Source organism: Elephantulus edwardii, unplaced genomic scaffold, assembly GCF_000299155.1.
Source record: "Elephantulus edwardii isolate Elephantulus edwardi_28Jun2011 unplaced genomic scaffold, EleEdw1.0 scaffold00118, whole genome shotgun sequence".
NCBI classification, from domain to species: domain Eukaryota; kingdom Metazoa; phylum Chordata; class Mammalia; order Macroscelidea; family Macroscelididae; genus Elephantulus; species Elephantulus edwardii.
The window spans coordinates 10,295,936-10,305,292 of record NW_006399868.1 but is presented as its reverse complement, the minus strand read 5'-3'; the positions used below and the strand labels follow the sequence as shown (position 1 = coordinate 10,305,292).

Genomic DNA, 9,357 nt, shown 5'->3' with positions numbered 1-9,357 from the left:
CGTGTTAGGATCGAAGAGAAATGGCACACAGTCGAACATCGTGCCCATCTTTTTCCAGACGCGGTGCTGCAGGGAGTCCAGGTACTTGCAGACATTGAGCACCATGCCTGGCTGCACGGGATCTGGCTCCATGGTGCAGAAGAGTTGTCGTTTCCGGCTCTTGTGTCTCTTGAGAAAATTAAAATCGTCTTCTTTCATGTCGTTCTGCAGACGCTCAATCTCGCGGGCCAGGCCCTCGGTCTCATTCTCCAACTCCTTCATCTTCTCCTCTGCGAGACGTTCCTTCTGTCTCACCTCCTCATCCAAGACGTCCAGGATGGTCTGCTCCTCCTGCATCAAGAAATCTTGAAGTCTGTCAAACTTCTCTCGGATCTGACCTTCTAGCCAGACAGCCTCCTCCTCATTGTGCTTGGTAATGGCCTCATAGGACTGCCGCATTGCCCACGCAGTCTTGGCTTTCTCTCGCAGTGTGTGCTCCATGTTTCTACACCTGGCCCGTAAGTCGTCAGCAGTGTCCTTCACTGGCCGCACGCAGTGCTTCTGATGCCGGGGGTCTGTGCGGCACGAGCAGCACAGAAGCTCCTTGTCCTGGAAGCAGTAGAGGCTGAACCGGGCATGGTGCTTGCGGCAGTAGCGCAGGGATCGGTGCCTGGTCCTGCGCGCGCCCTTGGCCTCCTCGCGCCGCAGCCTCTCCACCAGGTTGTTGAGGGTATGGTTGGTGCAGAGATCGGTGGCACAGGCATTGGCCTTGCACAAGGGACAGGTGGGCGCCACCTGCACTTCCCAACAGCGGGTCACACACACGCGGCAGAAGTTGTGACCACACCGCAAAGTGACTGCATCGCGCAAAAGGTCATGGCAGACCGCGCAGAGCAGTTCTTCTCTGAAGGCCCGGGAAACACGGGGAGATGCAGCCTGACTCCGATCCATCTCTGGAGAAGTGAGCTCAGATACACTGAACTCTCCCTTAAGCCCTCTCTCCTCTCCAGCATCCCTAATGATGGGCCATACCTAGAGGCTTGAAAGATGCGTCACGGAGAGGCTGGCCAATCACAGGCGGCTCCTCCCCAATTCCGGGGTCGGGGAAAATCAGGGAAGAGGTGGCACCGGAATTGCGCGTTAATCCCTTCTAGATTGGCCTCATCCAATCCAATCCAGCCAATCCAATCCAATCCAGTTCAGAGAAAAGATAATCCTTGTGGGCGGGTACTTTCGTGCCTCTAGGCATCTACTTTGGATTCCAAAGAGGAGGGAAGTAGCGGAATTACTCCTAGACTTAATCCTCCGAAACTTTGAGTGATGAGGTTCTGAGGTTTTAATTTCCAACTTCCTGATTCCGATGTTAAAATTTTCAAATATTTGGTTATTGGTTTTCCCATTATTACCTTGGTTTTAAAGGTACTGTCTTCAGAATGAAGACCTTCCAGTGAATAAGGAGCAGTCATTAGAGTGAAGCACCACTTTGATTAGCCAGAAATGGGTCACTAAAATGTAGACAGCCTCCTAGATTTTCTTCCTGGTGTTAGATGAGAAAAGAGATACCATCTACATCCTCTCACTGTGCAAAATCCGTGGGTTAAAATGGCGCTCCAAATCAACTACTTTCTTTCCTTGAAGCCAAGAAATCCTCATTTTAAACAGGATGTGCAACTAAACCTGTGTTGCTTCCCTAAAGAACAAAATCATCCAAGAAGATAATCTATTTCTGAAGTTCTATCCAGTTGCCAACTAGATAACTTAGTGATGTGGTTAGGTTCCGGGGAGGGAGGTAGAGAGAGAGAGAAAGAGGGAAGGAAGGAAGGGAGTAACGGAAAGGAGGGAGACAGAGAAAGATACTTATTTGAAGGAAATGCCCACGTACTTGTAGAGAAAAGCCCAGGTCTGTAAGTCAGATGTTAAGATGGAGGCATCTGGGGAGACATTATCCAGGTCATCAGCAGACAGTCTCGGGCTGCAGCTTTGGGCTCTACCAGCGCCAGAGGCCGACACATCCAGTGTTGTTGTTGGGAAGCTGAGTCAAAGAAGGCTGACTTTGGATACCACAGAGTCCAAAGTGAGCAAGGATGGCAGGTCCCTGTGTCAAGTTTGAATACCACCCGCCAGAAGCCAGCTGTCGGTCTGACAGAGGAATGTACTGGGGACAGAGGAAAGCTCACCTGATGACTCCCCAACAAGTCATACTAACAACACTGGAAGTGGGCGCAGCAAAGAGCTGTGCTGAGGGCCCCTTTCCCCTTTATTCCTGAAGGATATTTTCAGTTCATATTAAATTGGGAGTTGACAGTTCTATTCTCTCAATGTCTGCAAAAAAATTGTGACATTTCCTTCTGGCCATTAAGGTGTTTTTTTTTTTTTTTTTTATGAGAAGGACTTCAACTGCAACGATTCCAGTTTTATTCTCCACGGGTGAAGTATTATTCTTTTTTTTTTTTTAACTTCAGTGTGCCTTTTTAATGGATTACTCTGGCTTAATCTCGTCTGGAGTATATTCTGCTTCTTAAATCTCTAGGTGTGTGTCCTTTGCCAAATTTAAGAAACTCCTTTTTTTTCCCCTTTGATTAGTGTTTCATTCTCTTTATCTTCCAGAATTTTGATAACATCAACACTAGATCTGTAATTACAGGACCCTGACTGCATTAACGTGAGATCTTTAATTCTAGTGTTAAATGTCCCAGAGGCTACTATTCCACTTACATTTTTACAAATTTCTAATATGTATGTTTTACCTGAAGATTCCAGGATTTTCCCTCTGTCCTCTCCACTCTAGAATCAAGTTCATCCGTTGGGTTTTGGTGGAATGGTGAAGCCCTCTTGGGTTGGATTATAAGCCAACACTAGGATTGTAATCCACTGTGAGTAGGATTGTATTCCAGTTAAGGTTAAAGGACCACAAGGAATAGCAGAGATTGATGGGGGTCAGATCACACAGGAGATGAGTTGTGGACTGGTTACATGTAGAGTGATAGAAAATCTTCTTCCCTTCTCAGTGACACTGAGTATTTAGCAGGAGTGTATATGAGTATTGTGTTCTCTGTGCCTTGTTGAAGGTATTCCTCTAGTCCCTGACTCTGCAGTTCCCCCAGCACAGTGCCTTTTTCCTAGGATTTTCTGGGCATATCAGAGATGATGACGATGGCGTGGACAGGCCAAGGTTCAGATCTGTTGTACACAGGGTCGCTGAGAGTTGTAGTGGATGCAGTAACATTAAAAAAAAACACAGGCAACTGATACAAAAATCAAGAACACAAGCAAAAGACAGTGCTTCCTTGAACAAAGCAATGCCATCAATTATCTTACATTTCCACACTTGTCTCTGAAACTACTTCTGATCACATCAAATCACAGCACATAACAAGATGCGTGCCTCTACGCATAATCATTCTGTTTGCAAAGTCCCTCCGAATCCCATTTTACTGCATTCCTCTTTTTTAGAGGAAGCTCTAATAGAGTTCATTTACTAAAATACAAGAATATAGGCTTTTTAGTAAAATAAGGATAGTTCCTTTTCTCAAGGAAGAAGGTTGAATGTACCTTTGGAAGCTTGCCCAGGGATACAGGTCCTCTGCAGGACTGTTTCATAGCAGGACAAGGGGTTCATTAAACAGCGGACCTTTGGCTTTAGCGCAACAGCATCAGCGTTCATTATGGAGAGTCATTTCACTCACCTTTGCATCTGTCATATATAAAGAGAGTTCAGTCACTAGAACTGGTAATTGAAGAACAGTTCCAAAGACATGGGTGGTTTTTTCCCCTTCTATTTATCTAACTCAGTGAGAGGGGAAAAAAATCATTACTTTTGCATTTTAGAGTTAGATGAATCTTTTGAATCCAAAATCTTTCTCTGATATAAGATAAAATAAAATTTCATTTTCTTAAACACTCTATGATTGGGTTAAGTATTTTGCAGTCAAGAACAAAAAATTTAACTTCAAAGTAAGCTCTTCAAATGATTGGCACACAAAAGGAGATAAATTTGCCTATTACCCACTGAATGATGTAGACATGACAGCACAAATACCAACACCATAAATAACTCAGACCTGACAAGCAGCTGTCCTCTTGGGGTTGAGAGTAGAGTCACCTTTCCTGGCAGAAATAATTTGACCAGAGAGTCATGGGCACCTAAGTCCGAGTTTGAATGCACTTAGAGATGTCTAATTTTGGTTCTTTTGTTTTTTTTTTAAAATGTTTTATTGTGATTTTAATGAAGTTTACAAAAGATTGGTTTTCATTCATTCATCGCTGCACCTTTCCCCCCTTCCCGCTTCTACCCTCTCCCAGCCCACTTTGTAATGCACCTCTTTTTTCAGATTTTTGCCATTCACATAATGCCTCGTCATACATTCCTTTTAGACATCCTTTCCCTCATCTTTTTCAGTGCTGTGTAAATTATCTAGCAACTCTTTTCCTGTTATTCCTGAACCCCCCATATCAGTCCTATTTTACAACAGCAGAGCCATGCAGTATTTGTCCATTTGTTACTGAGATATTTCACTCAGCATAATGTCTTCCAGCTCACCCATGTTGTGTAATGTATTATAAGTTTATTGTTTTTTAATGGCGTGACATATTTCATTGTGTGAAGGTACCATTTCCCCCTCTTAACCTCTTTCAAGTTTGCTGCAAGGGGAATGGAGTGAATTACACATCTTGCACATTTAAACGTAATGGGCCTTGGAGAAGAGAATTTATATGTACATACAAAAAATGTGAAAACCAATGGAAAGGAAAAATTCCAACTTTGCTGCAAGAAACTGTGAAATATAGTGTAAAGACTGTGTGAAACACAATGTGAATGACAAATATCAGTTTTTTAAAAATGAATATAGTTTAAGCAACAGAATATCCATCATGACAATACAGTTTGTAGATTTTTAGCAAATCCAACAGCGACATCTGCTGGAAAAGACAGAGTATGTCGTGTTGCCAGACGGATTTTCATCTCTGGGGAAATGACAATGACCATCCAGAGGCCTGAAGATGTTACACCTTCTAGGAATCTGCGCTGGGATCCTGAGGACTCGCAGTCCGAATTTGCCCATTGTTCCGAGGGAGAAAGACCTCCTCCGGTGCAGTGAACGTCCTCTGAAACCCTCCGCAGGGTCAGCTATGGGTCTTTTCTGACTCAATAGTACCCAACAACAACAGCAATATCACCATGAAGGTCAAAACAGGCTAAAGGCTTACAGAGTATTTCAGGGAAACCTATGGATATTTTCTGTGATACTGATGTGTCAAATGCGATAATGGTTCCGCATGGTGGACAGTGTTTGGTGGAGCTCCCCGATTAAAACAAGCTTGGAAGCAGGAGTGGGACCCATTTCTGAAATAGCTTGCCTCCTGAAACCCTATGAACCTGGGGAAAGGATGAAAGTCACATCAGTGTTGAGGACTTTCCTTCGTAGGGTCGTTATGAGTCACCTACAACTCGACGGCACTTAACAACGACGTGGATATTTTACTGCTAAGTGTCAGAGGCAGAGTGATTGATACGAGGGCGGATTACGGAGTCTGCAGCGAGTGGCTCTGCTCTCCCGAATTCTGGAGGGTAATTCCAATCCACCAGGGGCTTCACGGCAGAAAAGCCGACAGTCTACTTCTGTACAGGGTCACTGCGAGATGGAACAGACCGGAGGACACTGTGTGGGTGAGTAGAGCTAACTCAAAGAAGTCCAGTCATAGGAGTTAATAGAATACTGGACAGTGTCTTCCAGAATATGATGAGGTGTGAGTACCAGGTCCTGCTCCCCCACCTACAACCCAGATATGTAGTGGAGACATTTGCCAGCTAAGTGCCCACCAGGCACTCCAGAAGACAAGGCGTTCTGCTTAGGGAAAGATTGTTGTTGTTAGGTGCCGTCCAGTTGAGTATGACCCATAGCGACCCTCTGAACCCTGTTCTATGCTTTGCCATCATCACACTTCCAGACACGTTAGAACTCATTGTGACTGTTACTGTGTCAATCCACCTGGTCCAAGGTCTTGCTCTACTTTGCCGACCCTCTTCCTGTGCCATCCTCATCATCTCTGTCATACTCAAGCCCACCGTGATGCTCTGTGGCAGTCTATCCCACTGAAGGTTTTTCCTTGCTCAGACGACCCTCCACCGTCCCAAGCATGGTGCCCTCTTCTGAGAACTGGCCTCTCTTAACAACATCCCCATGTCACTATCCTTGCCTCAAAAAGCATGCTGGCTGAAACTTTTGCAAGACCTATTTATTCATCCTTTTGACAGCCCATGAGATTTTCAGCACTCATCTGAAATAACACAACTTAAAGGCATTGCCTCTTCTGTCATCCTTATTCTTTGTCTGGAGTTGTAATCTTTCCTGTGTCACTTTGAGGACTAAGGTGTGTCTGATTGAGGCCATGGTCTTTCTGATCACTTGTTATGGATCAGAGAGCTGGACAATGAATAAAGATAACAAAATAATTGATGCCTTTTATCTGTGGTATTGGAAAAGAGTGCTGGACATTCCATGGACGGCAGAAAGAACAAACAAATATGTCTTGGAGGGGGTTCAGCCAGAGCGCTCTTTGGAGACAAGAATGATGAGTCTTCACCTCACATACTTCAGGTTTAGGAGGGGCTAGTCTTTGGATATGGACATGACACTCAGAAAGGCAGAGAGTTGCCAAGGAGAGCAAGACCCTCGACCAGGTGGATTGACACAGTAACAGTCACAAGAGCTACAATGTGTCTGGAAGTGTGACGATGGCACAGCATAGAACAGGGTTCAGATCTGTTGTATGTAGGGTCACTATGGGTCATACTCAACTGGATGGCATCTAACAATAGCACTCTTTCCCAAAGCAGAACGTCTTGTCTTCTGGAGTGCCTGGTGGGCAGTGTCTTCACTGCGTATCTGGGTTCTAGGCGGGGAAGCAGGGCCTGATACTCACACCTCATCTTATTCTGGAAGACCCTGTCCAGTATTCTACTGCCTCCTATGATTGGACTTCTTTGCATTACTCTAAGAACCCATACAGTGTCCTCCTGTCTGTTCCATCTCGCCGTGACCCTGTTCAGTTGAGAGTTTCCAGAGGCAAGTTGTTTAGGAAGTGGATGCTACATGCATTTAATCTATATATTGAGCAAATAATGCAAGAAACTAGATTACGTGAAGAATATGGCATCAGCATTGAAGGAAGCAACCTTTACTATGCAGGTGGCACAACTTTACCTGCTTAAAATGAAGTTTTGAAGCACTTACTTACGTAAAAGACTACAGCCTTTATTATGGATTGGACCTCAACATCAAGAAAGCAAAGTCTTCAGAATAGGATCACGCAGAAAAATGACACAAACTCTGAGTGGACTCCATTCCATGAAATTAGACTCGTGCTGATGCTCCAGGGGGTTTTGGTGGCTGCACATTTTAGTGGGAAAAGCTGCTCATGTTCTTTCAAGGAGCTGCTAGGGTTTTTGAACCTCTGGAGATAGGAAGTCTTTTGTGGAAGATGCTACAAGACTATGCCTCTAGGACTCAGTAACAAATGGAGAAAATATTAAAATTTTCAAGGATTTCAATTTACCTGAATCTATAGTCAGCAACCTTTGAAGCAATAACCAAAAAAATCAAATAACATGGTGCATTGGGCCAATTCACTGTGGAAGAGTCTCTTTCAAGTGCTAAAGAGTCAAACATGTTCCGTTGATGACTGCAGTGTCTCTAACCCAAAGTGGGATATTTTCAAGGCCTTTTATACAAGTAGAACAAATTAAAATGTGTATACACACAGAGTCAACACATAATGGACAATGGAGAAGAAGACCAAAGAAGAACGTATGTCTTTGAATGACAATTTTGTTTATCCCATGGACCACACACAAAGAAAAGACAAATCTGTCTGGGAAGAGACACATCCAAAGCACTATGGAGAAGCAAGGACTTGGTCTTGCTTAGTTTGTGTTACTGTCAGGAGAAACAAAGAAGGACATCAAGTCTGGAAAAGCAGTGGGCCACCAGAAAAGGGAAACCTTTCAACCAGATGCCTCAAGCACTTCCTGTGAGGAGAGAAGAGCAGGCCCATGCTTTGCTCTGTTGTTCGTAGCCTTGTTTTAAGTTTCAACTAATTGAATGCGCATGACAACAGTAAGACCTTAGGCTTATGTTTGAGGTTGTCTAAAGACATGAGAAAATGTGTGGACAGTGATATACTTATAACTATTTTTTATGCAAAAAGTTCATTAGAAAGGTGATTCTGTTTAATTGGGCAGAAGTACATATTTTTATAATCAGTCAATCTTATGTAGAAATAATTTTATATATAGTTATCACTGAAATGATATGTTTTAAAAATAAAATAAACTCATGCAATGTTATTGTTGTTAAACGCCATTGAGTTGTAGACAACTCATAGAGACCTTATGAATGAAGACCTGAACCCTGTGGTATCATTGTCTAAGTTCATAGAGTTTCCAGAGGCAAGCTATTTCAGAAGTGAATGCCACACCTGCTTCCAAGCTGTTTTAATCTGGGAGTTCCACCTGGGTAACCTTTATTGTATTTGACACATCAGTGTCACAGTGTTCAGTTTCACAGCAACCACAGTTACCTCTGTACAGCAAATTGACAGACCAGTGTTATACTACTAAGAAGAATGTTTAATTAAAGCCAGGCCCTTGGGCCACAGGCCTGAGGGCCTAACTGCATTTTAAAATACAAGGCCAGTCCAATCAGCTCACTCCCAATTGTGAACAGCCCACACCCAAGCCTCCACCAAAACAATAAAACACACCTTTGTGAAGTCTAACTGCTCCCCCAAACTGGATACCAGCCCCAAATTGGGGGCCAGCTGCCTTTTTAAGCAATAGACAACTATTAAAAAGGCAGAGGAATGATATCACTGTTGGGTGCTGGTTAGTTGTTGTTGTTGAGTCAAGTATGACTCCGTGACCCTGTGAACCATAGGCCTGTCCTATCCTGAGCTATCCTTAGCATCCCTCACACACTTGAGACCTTTGCTTCAGTCACGTCAATCCACTTGGTTGAGGGTTGAAGGAAGAATATGGCAGTTGCCCCACCAACCCCAAGCTTCATCACTTCCTTAGAAACTTAATAACACCTGAGCTGGTCACACCAAAGACCAGACCAGACAAGGGATCCTGATAAGAGTCTGAGCTTGAGAAAACAAACAAGCAAACAAACAAACAAAGCTAAAACCTAACTAAATTAACATACCAAATTCTAAGAAGTACCATCTTAATCCTCCCCAGGAGCCCTATAAAAAGGAACCCCCCCCCAAACTGCCCGCGTGCCGTTTGGATCCTGTCTGCATGCCATGCGGCTGGGTCCCTTGGTGTTCCTCTCAGACCGCGCAATAAAGGCCTGTCCGTTTCTTGGGACCAAGTTC

The 9,357-nt window shown here is 44.0% G+C and overlaps 1 pseudogene; it reads right to left on the bottom strand.

Annotated features, from left to right (window-relative positions):
* On the bottom strand, positions 1–930 carry LOC102861636 (annotated as a pseudogene).
* Positions 931–9,357: the final 8,427 nt, after the last annotated feature.